The sequence below is a fragment of the Gallus gallus genome, chromosome 10 (genome assembly GCF_016699485.2).
Source record: "Gallus gallus isolate bGalGal1 chromosome 10, bGalGal1.mat.broiler.GRCg7b, whole genome shotgun sequence".
NCBI classification, from domain to species: domain Eukaryota; kingdom Metazoa; phylum Chordata; class Aves; order Galliformes; family Phasianidae; genus Gallus; species Gallus gallus.
Genome location: NC_052541.1, coordinates 12008421 through 12025038, shown reverse-complemented (window position 1 = coordinate 12025038; position 16618 = coordinate 12008421). Strand labels below are relative to the sequence as shown.

Here is a 16618-nt window from a genome sequence, read left to right as displayed (position 1 = left end):
AAATCCAGATTTATACAGTGGAGCGCAGCACATGTTTTCTGAATCAATGTTTCCCCCTCCTCCTTCCCTGTGGAGAACAGAGCTGCAATTTTTCCAGAGCTGGTTGAGATTAAGACTCCAGCCCCCTCCTTTCAAAAATTCTAATTTTCAGCTGGCTCTGATTCCTGCAGCGTAACCATTTACTACTACTGGCACTGCTTTTAATCTAAGTTTTCATTTTAGATCAGTCCACGGTCAAGTGATACATCTCATTCTGGATAAAGAAGAAGAAAAGGTGCACCCAAAGTGCTGAGGCTAAAGCTACCCAAGTGCAGACTGCCACGGATGATTACATCTACAGAAGTGCTAATTGCTTCACATCCTGAGTTGGCTTACATTAGACAGAAATATCCAACTGAATTTCATAAGGGGACTTTTTTTTTTTTTTTGGAGTTGCAATGCTTGGCCCAAAGTCTTGAAACTGCCATGCTAAGGAAGAGAGTGCCTCTGTGAGAGCAGCAAGGATGTTCTGTGCAGCCCTTGGCTCTCAATCCGACAATGATTTTATATCATTTCGGTATCAATGCAAAACAGCTCAGCTGAGAGAAGATCTGGCTGGTCACAGTACTGCAGCAATTCCCTTTACCAACGTCATGCTTGAAAATAGTTATCTCTCTCTCTCTCTCTGCAGCAGAAGGCAGCGGTACCCCTGCAAGGGAAGCCTACAAGGGCTGGGTCCAGGAGAGCTGCTCCTTCACTCACCTTCCCTGAGCACCTGCATGCAAATCATACAGTTGATTTGGAAGGGACCCTTAAATGTCACCTAGTCCAACTCCCCTCCAGCAAGCAGGGACAAAGCCATGCTGGTTATGATCCACATGGGCTGAAAACACATGAGCTAATCACAGCACTTACAGGTTACCTCTGCCTCTAATTGCAACAAATTTCTTTTATAAATTGCTTCAAACTGTGTAAATTTCATCTTCTTTAGAAATAACCAGAACTTTTACAGTCCTTTTGCCAACACTGAATACAAATACCTGGAAAACGTATCTTTTTATTCTCACTAAATATCAAACTTCAATGGGAGTTCATTCACATCAGCAAAAAAAAAAAAAAAAAAAGTTGCATTACTGACTGGATTAATTAGTAAAAGCATCAGCTAGTTCTTATGACATATCAAAACCATGGAACACATAACTTTCCAGAAAATGGAGGTGGTGATTGAACTTCTGGAAGCTCACGTTTAACCAGCTATTGTCTAACTAATGCACTACACATCAGTGAAGCCAATTTCTGTCATAAGAAGCAATGGCACATGCACAGACTTTAACATGAAAACTTTTGGCAATAGTATACTTAAAAAAAACATACTGCCATGCAATTTTTAAACAAGCAGACTTAAAAATAAATCTCAGACAACTTGTCAGCACCTATAAACATAGACAAACTGACCTCTCCTCCACCACCCGCACACGTTCTTGCCAAAAGAAAATTACATACAAAAATGAAACAACTTTCAAACCTATCTGCCAAACCCACAAGGGGAATTCAGATCACTATTTCTATCTATAAATGTCAATAGGCAGGAGCTTAAAATATAGAACATTTAATGCTAGTGTCAACTGTTAAAATCAACTCCATAATTTCAAAACTCTCTCACTCCACTGCTCAGTTATATATTGCAACCAAATTCATTCTGAGCTGAAGCCTTGTGCATTGTTCTGACTCTGTTTTTGTAGTTTTGGCTAAGACATTTCCACTAACAACGAAGAGAGGGCTACAGCTGGAGTAGGATATGGCACTGAGGGCCGTGGCTTAGAGGGCATGGTGGGCGTGGGGTTGATGGCTGGACTGGAGGGTCTTAGAGGTCTTTTCCAGCCCTAATGATATGATGCTGCAGCAAGTAGTGGATTATAGTTTCCATGCTGTTATTTTATGAGACAAAAGTATTGTCTTAAAATACACAGCTTATGCTTGCAGTTCAATCAATCAAACAAAATATATTGACAAGATTTTCAAGAAATCCTTTTCCATTGCTGTGCCCTACTGGGTTCCATAACACAGTGACACAGTGCAAAGAGCTGTAAACTTTACAGCCTTTTAGGATGAGTGTTTTCTGCCAAGCACAACAGCAGTCACACCAATATATCAAAGAACAGAAAGAATTATCCCTGCTGCTTGTCCGGTGTCGGCGTCTCTCTCTGGGATAGTGAATTTCCTCCCTTTCTCCCATTTTTTTCCATCTCAAAGCTTGTGATTAGATTAGTATTATGTGCAATCATGTACCTGACAACTTAAAGTCTTGCATTCATTGTTCTCCGTGTCCCTTAGGGTGAGTTTACAGCTAACCCAGCTAAGAAAATGCTCTTCTCTCATGTGAAAATTACTTTATGCAATACACAGACTTCAGTGATGCACTGAGAAACAACCTAAGAGTTAGTGACACCCCTGAGAGAGCAATTCATCGCTCTCCCAGACACCACAGAAAGAGCAATTTACTGGGTTCTTGGACAGTGCTGACACATTTCCTCCTCGGAATAAAACAAGCCAAGGGCCCAGCCTCCAACTTGCAGTCAGGATGTCCTTTAGTTTGCATTAAGAAAATAAAAAGGTCAGGTATAAATGATAAGCTCTATTAAATCTGTTCATAGATGAAGTTTTCTTATAGTTACATAATAGGTGTGAATGGGGAAAACACTACCAAGCTGTGAAGAGAGCATTCAACGACCTTCATTAGAAGGAAAAGTTGCCAACTTGGAAACCTCCCGCAATTATTTCAATTGTACACATTTTAGCACTTTACTTGAGAAAAGATACCGGAAAAAATGCCAAAGGGATTCTTCTAAAAAGAGGAAAATAAGAAATAAAGTACAAGTAGGTCTCTGCTGAGTCGACTATAATTGTAGCAATACATCATGAGAAAGAAGAGCAACAGGTTTTACACCACTAAATTTGTTTGATTTAAAATTATGTAACACTCATGTATCTACATTGGAACACTACTCCCACTGGATTTACACTGCATTTCTGCAAACTCATATGAGAAGATATACAAAATAGGAAATGTTCTTGGACAGAAAGTTTAGCTTTTCACATAAAAAAACACGCCCAAAAAACCACTGTGGTTTCCCATAAAAATCAAGACCTTTAACACAAAAAGGACTATACAGCACAAAAGCACGTATCTGAACTTACCATGCTCTGAGGACATCCATAAATTTCAATTTCACACAAAAAAATGAAGATCCAAGTCATCTATGGGCAGCTGCCTGAAAAGGAAAGTATTTGTGCTAAGTAGAGAAGCTAAATTCTGGCCTGTGGTTAAATAGGTAAACCCTATTTACCATTTAGAGTTATCTCAAATTTGGCAAGATCAATCAAAATGCAATCAGTTTGACAAAATTTTCTTTTGCTTCTGAGGGTGTATAATTGGGTTCCATACAATATTTCTAATATTTCACTGGTAAATGGAGGTGACTGGGGGTATATCATTCCATCAACTTATGAAAAACAGTCCACGACAGGTTGTACATTCTAACTTAGCCTGTTCCTTTTGTGCTATTACAGCTTCCAGAAACTAAAAGGGGAATGCATAAATTGTACTTGGAGAAGTTTGAAGAACGTAATTTAACAGATGTATGGGATGGGACCCCTACTATTCTAACAATGCTTGCAGTGTTTTTATGTACAATACATACTTAAAATAGATGAAGGAGGACATAGGAATTTTATATGTAGGTATATTTTATACGCTTCATGGCACAAAGGTACAACTTCACTAGAAAGACACTGGATTCACCACTAACCTCTGCATGGCTATAGGTATCTTGACATTCTTGCTGCCACCAGGTCCTTGCTGGTCTTGGATAACAGCTACCACCTTGAACAAATTCAGATCCTCCACCGTGTTCCTCTGCCCCTCAAGAGAAGGCTAAATCCGCAGACATCCAAATGTCAAGAAAGCCAAGAAGGGTTACCAAATGTTTAGTACATTTAGAGGTCATCGCAAGGTTTAGACTGTGTGACTGATGTTGAAAAGAAAGATTCATGCACTCAAAAGGATCGAGTTGAAACCAGCAGGGAGAATTATCTAGCAAATAACTGTGCACTGAAAGGACAAGAAGGAAATGAACAAAATAGAAAAAGAAAAGTTTTCTAAGCTCTGTTTTCTTAAAAGCTTCCTTGCCATGTAGGAGATGACTATGGACTGAACCATGAGAGACACTCTAGGATTCACAGCCCCTTTGTCTTTTGTTCTACATCATGCTAAAGAATCAGGAATGCCATATTTGCAATGTCTTCACTTGACATCTTCTCTCTGCATGCACTCCTGTAGCACAGCCACTGCCAGGAGCAGCCAGCATTGTCCAGAGCCAACTCTTTTCAGAGTCACGTGATGCATCTCCTCTTTACAAACAATTTACATTTGTTATTATTTTTTTTTTATTTTAAAAAAGCACACACTGCACACTATGCAGACAGATGGCAATTAAGCCAGTGGGTGCAGATCAGGGCAAAAAGTAATTAATGGTAGAAAGCACTCGCAAACCAGATTCAATATTTTCCCTAAAGAAGGAAGGGAAATATTGCAAAGAAAACACATATAATCCATTATTCAAATACAAATTATGACTACTTAATTACCCTAATATGAATAATTGTTCAAAGAGGTACAAATACTGTAGTATTTAAGCACATTTTCTGCCTTGGCACAGGTGGCTTCTGGAAATAAATCAAGTAATGAAATGTTCCAAGTTCTGCTGCCATTCTGATGGTTTCATTCTTTCATTTTGTCCTCCCCCTTAATATATGCTTCAAGAAACAAAACTAAAAAGCCCACCACCTTAATCCAGCAATTTTGTGCTAGCACAGATCTAAAAAACAAACTCATTGGCTCATAAGTAAATCATTTCACTTAACTCTGTGAAATAAACTGTTGAGTTTCTCTCGTCATCTTTGGAAAATAACACGAGGGCTGCTCCAACAGTATTTTTCCATGGAAAAACAAAAACAAAACAAAACAAAAAAACACATTTCCCCTACTTTCAAAAAACAGAGGAAGGCAGTTGGTGGAAACTATTTTTTGTTGGTTATACATGGGCAGATCCAACAGAAGTCAAAAAGACTCCTAAGTATTGCAATCTACCATCATCTTACAGAGCAACTTTTGGGATGAGAACAAACAATTTGAAAGACAGATGGCAGAAGTTTAGCAGCATCAGCAGAGATACAGCTAATCAGAGGCATATATCTTATCACTGACATAACAAACTATCAGACTGTGAACCTTGTCACAAATAAATCAGCATGGCCAATACATTTCCAGACCTGAGGTAGGATGAGACTGTTCCAGAAGATCACCACCACTTCCGAGAAGGGAAACACAGAATCCAGGTCCAGACCATTACTTGGAAAACAAGCTATAGGCCTCATTAAACCATTCAAATTTCTTCAGATTGCCAAATTCAACTTGAACTTTTACAAAGAATGACTCTCCAATGCCCTTGCCACGAGGGACCATCTTCTTTAATGCTGAAATAGGGTGTTGAAGACTGGGCCATAAAAGCTGAGACAGGGTTAGATAGGCCAGTCTGGCACGAAAAACTACAAGATTTCCTTTTATTCTCTGCCAGAAACAACAGAATCTGAGGACCAATGCAATTACAAACATCACAAGAAACAGCATTTCCAGAAGGAAAATAGACCTATTTCTCATTAAAAGCTAACACGTACAAAGTAAGTATTGCAGTATTATTTCCTTTAACATCACCAAACACTACAGATCTCTGCTTGAAAATGGTGCTTTTAAGTTTTTTTCCTTGGTCCTACAGGACTTCCAGACATACTGATAAACAAAAGCAGACTGACTACTCTGGCATCTTGGCATGCAGTCATTTAATACAGAGACACTTCCTAACTTGTGCAAAATTGAAACATTTGTTTGAGAATAATTAGTGCCTTAGCCCAAAAATGTTTGGCAGACTTTTCTAATTAGTTGAGAAAAATGATTGAGGCAGGCAGGCAAGCAAGCAGATTTTTCCAGGCATTCTGTGAAAATAATTTGGACCACACACTTGGCTGCAGAGCCAGATAACGTATGTCATTCTTTGCTATCTTAACAGGTAGGATAAAAGGAAAAACAACAACAACAAAAATAACAACAACAACAAAAAACCCACCACCACCAAAACATAAGAACAAGAGCCAGCCATCTGGCATATGAAATCTGAATTGAAAGGACTTTTCACTTCTGCTAATGTAGCTCTTCTGTTCTCTGAAGCACAATGATCAAGTCACACTGTGTTAGGCCCCAGCAAATTACTTATTTTCCTTTGTATTTCCTATTGTACTGTAAGAACCAGAGCTGAAAATATTCATTGTGAGTCACAGGCTGTGCGGGCCCCAGAACAATATTTGCAGAGTATTCACGCTGGGATAGCCAACTGTGTTTTCCTTCTCCAGGGATGTTTTAGCGTGCAAAGCATGTTCGAGGCAAACTGGGATCAGGACAATATCAAATCACCACATGCTTTAGTAGGCTGTGCAGCTTCCAGACACGTTTCCTTTCTGAGATCCTTCCAGAAATCAGTCTGCTAGCAAATGAAAACTCAAGTTGCCATGTCACTTAACTATACCTAATCAGATTTCATGGAAATAGTTCAATATATGGCAATGTAACTGCTACTTCAAGCACTTACTACTTCATATACTAATGCAACTAACTCAGGCATGTAACATAGTTAAAGCTTTTTGACATCCGGGCATATCAAGAACTTCTCACCTCTGCATTTTATATTATTTCAGTTTAGGGAGTAATCGAGGGAAAGAAAGGTTCAGGTTTAAAAAAAAAAGATTCTAAATGAATCAAAAAAAAAGATTCTAAATGAATCTATAAAACGAATAAGCTGGTCAAACCATTAGATGTAAATGGATATATTGTGATTTAAATGCAGATTTATGAAATAATTACATTTGCCAGTAGTATTTGCATATTTCCCATGTCTGCAGACTGAGTGGTAGCCATTTGGCTTATTACAGTTAGATAACCACCTGGAACTCCTTCCTGGGAAAGTTCCCAAGTCTAGACACTGGAAATCACATATGTATTCAATTATAAGAAACTATTACTGTAAGGCCAACATAAATCTCCTACATCAACAATCAGTTGCCAATTATATCACATTCCACAATAAGCCTTCTAATAGAACTAATTTATGGAATGTTTGGCTTAGAAAAAAATCAATAAAATTAAGAGAAAGGGGGAAGTAAAAATATATCAGGTCCTGACATTAGAGTGAACATTTGAACTCAAATATTAGTTTGGTAAGGGAAAAATATCTGCAGTGAACTGGATGAGCAGCACAATAACTGTTACAATCTAAAACAGTCCTTTCTGCAAACAAGGACAGTTCTGTTTGCCTGCAGGATTCATCACATCCACTCCTGCACTGTGCGCACCACACTCTGTGAAGAAGTTTTAACAAAGATATCAGTGATTAGGTTTTTCTTCTCGTTACACTACACAGCCGCTATTACAAGAGGCCAAAACTGCAGTTAGGCTTTTTGAGCCATGCAATAAAACCCAGGAGGATGTGTTTGAATTTCCATCAGTAACTTGTAGTCATATGGCAATAACGTCTAGAGCATCAACTACCTAAAAGTCAGCTGATTTTTTGGAAACTGCAGGAAACGAAGATGGTTCAAAATAGACAACAAAGAAAACAGTGTTCACAAAACAAACTTGCATATAGGAAATAAAAGACATTTTACACGTAAAGATCACACAAAAGGGCAAGTGAACACACCTGAAATCACCCAAACCAAGAGAATATTTTCCCTTTTCATTTCCCACTGAGTGCACTGATTGTATTCATCTGGTTTCTGTAGCCAAGAAATATTAGCTTAGTTCTTTTGGATAGTGCCATTTTAATTTAAGCACAGTAGAGTTCTCTATGGCAACCCATTAAATGTTTAAGTAGAAATACTATAACTTGCAACTTTACTATAATTTGCAGTCTTAAAATTTGATTTAATTCTGAAAATCATTTCTCTCAATTTACAGATGGGAAGAAATGTCCAACAGTATAAGGATTAAAATCTTTGGTTACAGAGCTAAGGACTTCTCAACGTTACAGTTCCTTCCCAGGAACATCACTCAATCTTTTTATTGGTTTTCAAACAGGATGTGATGCAGATATATCAGGGGCCATGAAATTGTTTTTGCCTGTGGTAATATCTGAATGCATGACTGGCAAAACAAGGCAAAGCAATAACCTGCATTACTATCTTGATCTGTTTTGTTCACAGTATCTCATAAAAAAGTACTAACTGCAAGCAATATACAACACTTTTTTTTTTTTGTTTCTCAATCAATATTATGTTTTGACTAGCAAGTAAATTTGATCAAGAATTTGTGGTATTTATCAATTCTGAAAGGAAATTCTCAGATCCAGCCCAGACTTTCTCGAAGAAACGGCTCATTTCAGCAGGGATCATTTGGTCTCAATGAGGTCAAAAGGTTGAAGTTCCTTCTTTGGCAGATTCAGGTTCTTTTGGATGAGTCTGTTGCAACAGTTTCTAACAGAAGGTCCCCCTTCATGCACAGTCAATGCTCAATATCCAGTGAGGGGAGAGAACTCAGAGTCACATGGGAGCTCTGAACAGCAGGCCACTACCTAGCCAAAAACCATCCTTCCATTTTTCAAGCAAACCACTTTTCCGAGACCTAATTCTACCCAAATTTGGAACAAATTCATTTCCAGTATTTAGAAACCCAGAACACACAGACAGTTTGCCTGTAAGGGCTTTCCTTAATGCTCGAGATGTAACTATTTTGGCACAATTTGAGCTCAACCATTTGTAGCTCATCATACTGGTTTGCCATAAAATTTAGCATTTTAGAATCACCTCCACAGTACAATTACAAAGGCACAGATGACAGTATGGAGACAGTGTTTGAAGGAAAAGCATGACACTGGTTAAAGACACAAGCAGTCATCTGAAATCCAAATGAGACTATTCCTGTATGTTCCTCTAGACTCCTGCTGTTGGAGCACTTCAGCTGGAGTTATCTCCACTGTTGTCAATCCTTATACAAAAATTAAAGAATGAGGAAAAGCAAGACTTAATGAAGTTATCTTCTGAAATAACTAGAAGAACATTCAATACGTTATTTTAGGTTCAACAAATTCCTTGCGTTCCTATGACTGCATACCAGACTAGGAAAAATGAACGCTTGCTTAATTGCTTGAAGTAGTCTCTCCTAAATACCGTGAACTGAAATTAAATTTAGTCAGAATTTTATTTCCAACAACATTTGGGAATCAAAGATGCTTCTGATCGGTGGAAAACATGGCATTATGAGTGAAACTATTCACCCTCCCACCCCCTAGAAGTGTTCCTTGAAAGAAAGGAGTTGATGGTAATAGGGTCAGCTAGGATTTACCCGGCAAGAAATAAAGTTGCAATACCCCTCTTGTTACTACCTTTCATCAAAGGACTTTCCACAAGTCAATATACGTAGCAAAGCACACCGGTGAAAGATAAAGGGAATTTTAGCACAGGACAGCGAAAGTCAGTCTCCATTTCTCTATCACAAGGTCGTTAACCTTCAAAGCATGGACGTTAAGCACATACCTTTAATTTGAGACATCCATCAGTAGTAATAGAGAGATGCATTATCCCCTTCTGTAATGTAAAAGTGATCTATAATCCAAAGAACTCTGAATAGCCCAAATGTTGCTAAAAATACAAGACAATGCAGTTAAATGCATTGTTCAACTGTTAACTTTGGAACAGCCAATGTTCAGCGTGGTCCTCCATTCTTCCTTTTAAATAAAAGACAGCATGTTATCTTCCATGTTAACGTATCTATTTGCATAAGTCAGTGGTTCATTCAAACCTAAGCCAAAAAAACAAACCCAAAAATAAATCAACAAAACCCTTAGTAAAGCACAGACACCCGTGTTTTTCCCAAAACAAAGGTCATTTTAAGAAGCCACAACTTCTTAGGTATTATCATCAGATTAAACCAGGCATAATTGCAAACCAAGTAGTTATCAGAAAGACACTTACATGGATAGCACATTAATTCATTGCTCTTCACATTGCTTAATTAACCGCCTCGTAGCACCAAGTTATGTCATTGTTTAGCTTTACCTTTAAGCAATTGCTGAAAATCACACAGTTTGAGGCAGAGAGACCTTGAGGTGGTTTTAATGACATCTTCAAAGAGTAAAGACTTGGCTCAGGACTGAAAAATGAAAGAAACTCATGCTTAGCCTGAAAAAAAAAAATAATACTTTTGGATTTAGATTAGTCATTCAAAAGCAAAGAGCACCTGTTTCTTCTCTTCTAAAGAACTTTATACGTCTGGTAATTTTTCACTCGTGCCTCACTTCTGTGAAGAACTTAAAATTTATGTGCTTTGAGACACTCCTATACCTTTTTTTTTCAGGTTTAGGTTCTGCAGAAAATCCCCTAAACTTCTAAACAAAATCCACAATTCTGACAAGTTGTATAGTACTGCAGAATGATTTTGGTGTATCTATTGTGCTCAATACTGGTAGAAAATCACCGAAGGCTAACTCCCACTAAAATACCTTGCACTATTACTTTCAAAATTATAAAGATATGCAAAATGCAGAGCAGTGCTTGGCTGTTTTTTCCAAGAGTTCACAGTGAGTTCTGATACCTTTCAAAAAATCCCCGTAAATGCATATTTTTATGCAGGAATTTTAATCCTGATGCTTCCTAATTGTTGAGTGAATTTAGAATCAGAGAACCATAAAGACTGGAAAAGACCTCTAAGATCATCTACTACAACCATTAATTCACCACCACCATGCCCACTAAACTTTACGTGCAATAGGCCTTTTGAGCACCTTCATTCCTGAGCATTCAAATTTGTAAGGCTCCCATACAGGGATCTACATGCACTGCACAACTGCTGTGTTATCTACATATGGTCTTTTATTTATTTTTCAAACTGTATTTGAAGAATAAGGCCATGACATACAAATAAAGAACCTAAAGGAGTTAAATTTCAAAAGCTTTGTTGAATTCACAGAAATAACTGTTGAGTGTAATCAGCCCAATAATCCTTAAATTAAAAATCACTAATAAGCCATGACATATGAAATGGTATCAATCAAGGCAATTCACTCAGTTGTGCCAAGTACTCTGTAGCTTGAACTCTAGAACACTGTATGTTATAACAAAATGCAGAAACGATGTGGAACAGCTATCACTGCAACATCTTCCTAACACATAAGGATGTCCAACTGGCCATGACTACAGAGCACTTTTCCTTTCCCTGCGATGTCGGAGACAGGTTTAATTATAAAGCTGCAGTGAAATCGCTGAAAATGAAGATAAATAGAATACACCATCTAGAAATAATGTGGGCGTGCTAGCTAGGAACTGATGTCTGTGGTTTGTACTGCAGTTAGTAATCTAATTGGGATCAGATTGTCTAATACATTACAGAATTGCAAGCAACTCCATGATTTAGTCTTTGAGACACTAGTGTGACAAAAATTTCTGTTACAGCTCAGATACAGATCTCAAAATGAAGAGAGCTTACAACCTGAGCGTGTTACATCTATAAACATACCACAAGTTCTCATTTGCTGTTGCAAGATGAAAGAAAATCTGGGAGTAAAATTGTGGCAATCTGATCACAACCTTTAATGTGTTACTGGCAGGACAGTTTTTTCCTGATTCCACGGTAAAATTAAGAAGAAAACATGCTTCTGAAATACTTGTTGTAGGATATATATATATATGTATTATGTTGTACCTTATTACAGCTGTTACAAAACATTTTTATTACTTCGTTTGCTTTCACGAGTAAAGACAAGAACCTTATTGAAGCACGAACACAATTGAAATAAAAGATCGAAAACGGCAAAACAATGAATGGGAAGCATTTTACCTTTGTGGCCTTCAGAGCAGTAAGGGAAAACAGTGACCTCAGCAAACCAGCAAATGCATTTTGAACATTGAAAGAACAGTGTTAAGTAACAGAGAGCAGCTAAGGCAGGGCATATAAATGTAGTGACACAGTAAAGTTCTCATACTCCCACTGTTTCACGGTCATTGAAATAGTACGGCACTGCCACAAAAAGCTTTTCCAGATGGCTTTGAATGACAACAATAATCCTTTATCCTCTGCTTCAGGTCAAAGCTGAGAAAATGGAGGAGGTACTTGAAACCTCTTCTCTCAAGCATCTAGGGGGATGGAGGGCCACACACACCTAAGTGATCACACAGGAGTAGGATGCCTACCTTTGAGACCTACAGTAGGGTACCTGCTTTAGCAGAGGGGTTAGACTTGATGACTTCTTGAGGTCTCTCTTTCAAGCTCTGTGATTCTGTGACTCTTTGGCCAGCTACTACTTTTAAGCTTTTCATAAACATTCAGAACCTGCAAGCTGCTGGCAACCACCTCAAGGTTGGGATTATAGGGCTACTCAAGCTATCCTATCCTCCATCTTCTTGGTCTTCCGTATCTTATGTCATCTTTGGCCTTGAACTTTCCCGAGGTTCCTAAGCTCTCTCTCCCCTGTGTACTCATCCATCGGCAGCTGTAATGATACCAAAATAACAGCTGTCTATACCCCAAGGGTTATGCACAATAGGAAAAACAGCATGGTTTTGTGCGGCTGGTCAGATGGGGAAGCAAATGTGGTAGGGAAGGGAGAAACATGGGAAGGAAGCAGGAGATGAACAGCGTTCATCTTTAGAACAAATATCTCCCTTTCATAAATGGAGTTATTTTGCTCATGACATCTCTAGAACTTAAGGCATATACCTATAAAGCAAAGGAACAGGTGGAAAGGAAGTTGTGTGAATTCAGTAGACCATTCCTCCTTCCCATTGCAGTCAATTCTCAGTTAATTGGCAGCTCCAAATCAAGAGCTGAAAGCAAGTCAACATTAAATATTACCCTTCAGAATCAATTGCTATATCCAAGACATAAAACCAAGTATTTTGTTAGGCATATATGGTGATTCTCACCATATACAAACTTAAAACATACCCTAATAACCTGTAGCAGAGCTTTTTTTGCCTCGTATCAAAACTAGGCTGAGACATAAGTAGAAATTGGGAAGCCATTTGGGATGTTTAAAGCTAGAGTCGAGATGACAGAATTATATGAGTTGAAAGAGACTTTAAAGGTGATCTAGCCCAAAGTTAAAGAAGGCAGCCAAGCAGATTTGACAAAAGGATAATTAAAACCTACAAGAAAAATTCGGAGAACATGATAAATACATTGTGGAACTCTGCAGATTTGGACTTTTGCTCCTATTGTATTTTCACATGCCTTAAAAAGGAGGCACTGATATGATTTCTATATTAACTCATGTTGTGAGGCTGGGAAAAGTTATTTTGCTTTTCTGAACCCAAAGAAACACAATATTTAGTCACAGCTTGTGATGATTGTCTTGGCAGCAGTTCCAGAAACTGCAAGCATGCCCATACCCTACTTGTGCTGTACAATGCAAACAGCCCTCCAGCCTAAGTCAGGAAATAGGACTTCAGACAGAGAACCATGAGGATTGATCCTATGCTCAGTGGAGGCAGGGAGGATTACACCACTGAATAACAGAACCATTAAATGGGTTACCTACAGGAAAAAGGGTAAGAGCTGTTAAAAAAGAAAGGAGGGATGAAAATAAACAACAACAAACAACTAGCACCGATGCACTGGCAGCCATAATACAATCAAGTGGTCTAAATGAGAATCAGACATAGGAGCATTTCCAGAGTGCTGTATGATACATTAAATGTGCACCTTGTTAAAGATAATGGCATTTGCATCTCTAACTTGGCCTGAAGTGCACAAAACAACCTATCCTTACATATCAAGTATGTTTTTTAAGTCCTCAGCAAGAGAAGAGTACTCATTGCGTGGCCTGGGGTGAAATGAGCCATACATCAATAAATACAGCAGCGGGCAAAGGGAGAAAAGGCAGTTGGAGCAGGGCGTAACTAGCAGGTAAATAGATAGAAAAAGGCAGAAGAGGTGACAGTAAGGACTACAGAGTTAATCTGAGACAATTCAAACGATAAATAGGGGGGAGGCACAGACTGTGAAAAAGGAAAATTTCATCAACAGCAGTGACACACTGACACACATTTCCAGGATGGATGGACTCGGGGATTAGATGAGGCTCAAGGAACAGCTGCGTGAGTATTTTACTGACAAAACACACAGACCTTATAGACATGATAAATGAATATTATGCCCCAGTATCAACAGGGATGTGCAGCCAACTGATTCCCAAAATTGGACCATATCTTCCAGGAGAAGAAATCAAAATGCTATGGGAGCTTCAACTTACATTGTTACTTTACTCTAAGAAATAATATGATGTTCTAAATTCTCAGTAAGAAAAACTGCCTTGCAGATGTTTCAGAAATTAGGCTGGAGCAGCAAATAGACATTTATGTTCCTAGTTAAACACTAGGATGAGAGTAGGAGAGCAGCATGGAAGAGCTATATCCCAGCTGAGGACAGGCGCATTATACACTCATTCCAGAGACAAAGGAAAATTTGCTTTGGTTAAGTATTAATAATAATAATAATTATAAGCCTCAAACAAACAACCCCTAATTTTTGGAAGAATGACTCAGAAAATATAAAAATAAAGGCTAAGAGCAAAAGCACAAACAGAGGCACCAAGCAGAGTAACTCCCCCAGGGGAATGCAGTAGGCTTCACCTCTACCGTTCCAGAGATGGAACCTAAGAAGTCCTAACTTCCAGCTCCAATGAAAGTGGATATCTGCTACATCAAACATTCTTGATACACTTCGTATTATTCATAGTCTGATTAGAAGTTTTCTGGAAAGAGACATGTACATCATTTGCCTGAGATCCCACAGATGTGGGTGCTGACTGGGTCTATCCTTTGTGCAGACCACTCAGCATTGGCACACATGCTGGCAAATCACATGAAACAAAAGGACCCTGCTGAAAAGTGCTTTGTCAGGATAAGGCTCAGATGTGAATTCATGCAGTTCTGAGACAAGAGTGCAAACATCTGCTGTGAGAGACAACTGCTCCTCGCTAACAGAAAGCGGCTCCTTTAAACCAGTCCAACAGCGCAAAACTTCAGCTCCACTGGGAGAATACCCCAGGGCTGTAGAAACCATTGCATAACATGTCATGACACTAGATCAATAATCACAGAATCATAGAATTGTTTGAGTCGGAAGGGACCCTTAAAGGCCATCTGGTCTGACTCCCCTGCATTGAATGGGGCACCTACAGCTGATCAGGTGCTCAGAGCCCCGTCCAGCCTGACCTGCAGTGTCTGCAGAGATGGGGCACCCACCACCTCTCTGGGCAACCTGTGCCAGGGCCTCGCTGCCCTGACTGCAGAACATTTTCCTTACATCAAGTCTAAATCTCTCCTCTTACAGTTTGAAACCATTTCCACCCCGCTAAAGAGTCTGTCCCCTCTTTCCTACAGCCCCTTGAGGTACTCAGAGGCCGCTGTCAGTTCTCCCCAGAGCCTTCTCTCCTCCAGGCTGCACAGCCCCAGCTCTCAGCCTGTCCTCAACCTCAACTGGCTGTTGGTGCAAGAGGGGATGGCAAGAGTCAGCACTTCGTACTCAAAAAAGCTCTCAAATATCCAGAAATACATTTGAGCAGTTTCTATCCTAAGATGAAGTTTGGCCTGTATTTACGTGAGTATAAAACGACTTAGAACATTTATTTATTTATTTATTTGCCTTCCATTCTCATATATGCTAGGGAATCTGAACTGGAGAAAAAGTAGACGTAAGAATACTACAGTGCATGCATGTTAGGCAGGCAGGGTGCACCTACTGCAGGAGTTTGGGAACATTTTGGGGCTCGGGATAGGCCCTCCCTATAAGAATTCAAAAAATTTGGACATATGTGTACATCCTAACAGCACTGAGGTCTCAGCCACTGGGATTTTTACAAGGCAGCTGCAAAACTGTGTCTGGCTGCCCTCAACCTGCTAAGGCTCAGAGGACTGCATCTGGCAGCACAGAAAATGCAACGTGTCTTCACAAGAATTATGGGAAATCACTCACAAGGTAACAGCATCAGAGAAGCAGGGAAGGACATTCAGGATGGGAGTGAGCTTCAGAGCCGTCTGAAGGAAGACATTCATCAGCATAAGGAATGGGCTTCAGAGTGAGTACAGACAAAGCCCAAAGACATCAGATGATAGGAAGAGTCATTTCAGCTGCTACAATGACAATAACAACTCTCAGCTTACGGTCATGGAAAATGGGTGAGCAGGATTTGACATCAGCCATCACATCTCTCCGAAGAACTTCTCATCTGACATATTCCCATTTTAGAGATACGTGCCAATAATCTGTGGCCAACTTTTCCATAATCCATTTTTCCTTTGAAGCACACCTGGAAGTTTAGTGAAGTTAAAATTATCAAAGAATATCAAATCAGCCATTCTAACTTTGAATTTCACCTGCCAAACCTACATCTAAAGCTGAGTGCCCACCAACACCCTTTCAACCTTTGGTGTTAAAAATGCTGCTGCCATTTTAGTTACTAGCATATGAAAAATCCTCATCAGGGAATCAGACCCATGAATACATGTAATGAGTAACAATATGAAGTAATTTATTTCA

General features: G+C 39.1%; 1 long non-coding RNA gene across 8 annotated transcripts in view; it reads right to left on the bottom strand.

Moving 5' to 3' along the window:
• LOC101749170 overlaps positions 1-16618 on the bottom strand; it is a 57842-nt gene that overhangs the window by 23016 nt on the left and 18208 nt on the right. For 6 of the 8 annotated variants that reach the window (XR_006931073.1, XR_006931072.1, XR_001468232.4 and 3 more), the window contains 2 exons: positions 3789-16388; positions 3178-3251 (listed from right to left, as the gene is read on the bottom strand). This is a non-coding gene — a long non-coding RNA (uncharacterized LOC101749170). The remainder of the gene's footprint in view (positions 1-3177; positions 3252-3788; positions 16389-16618) is intronic. The other 2 variants (XR_005862834.2, XR_005862833.2) reach the window with 2 other exon arrangements.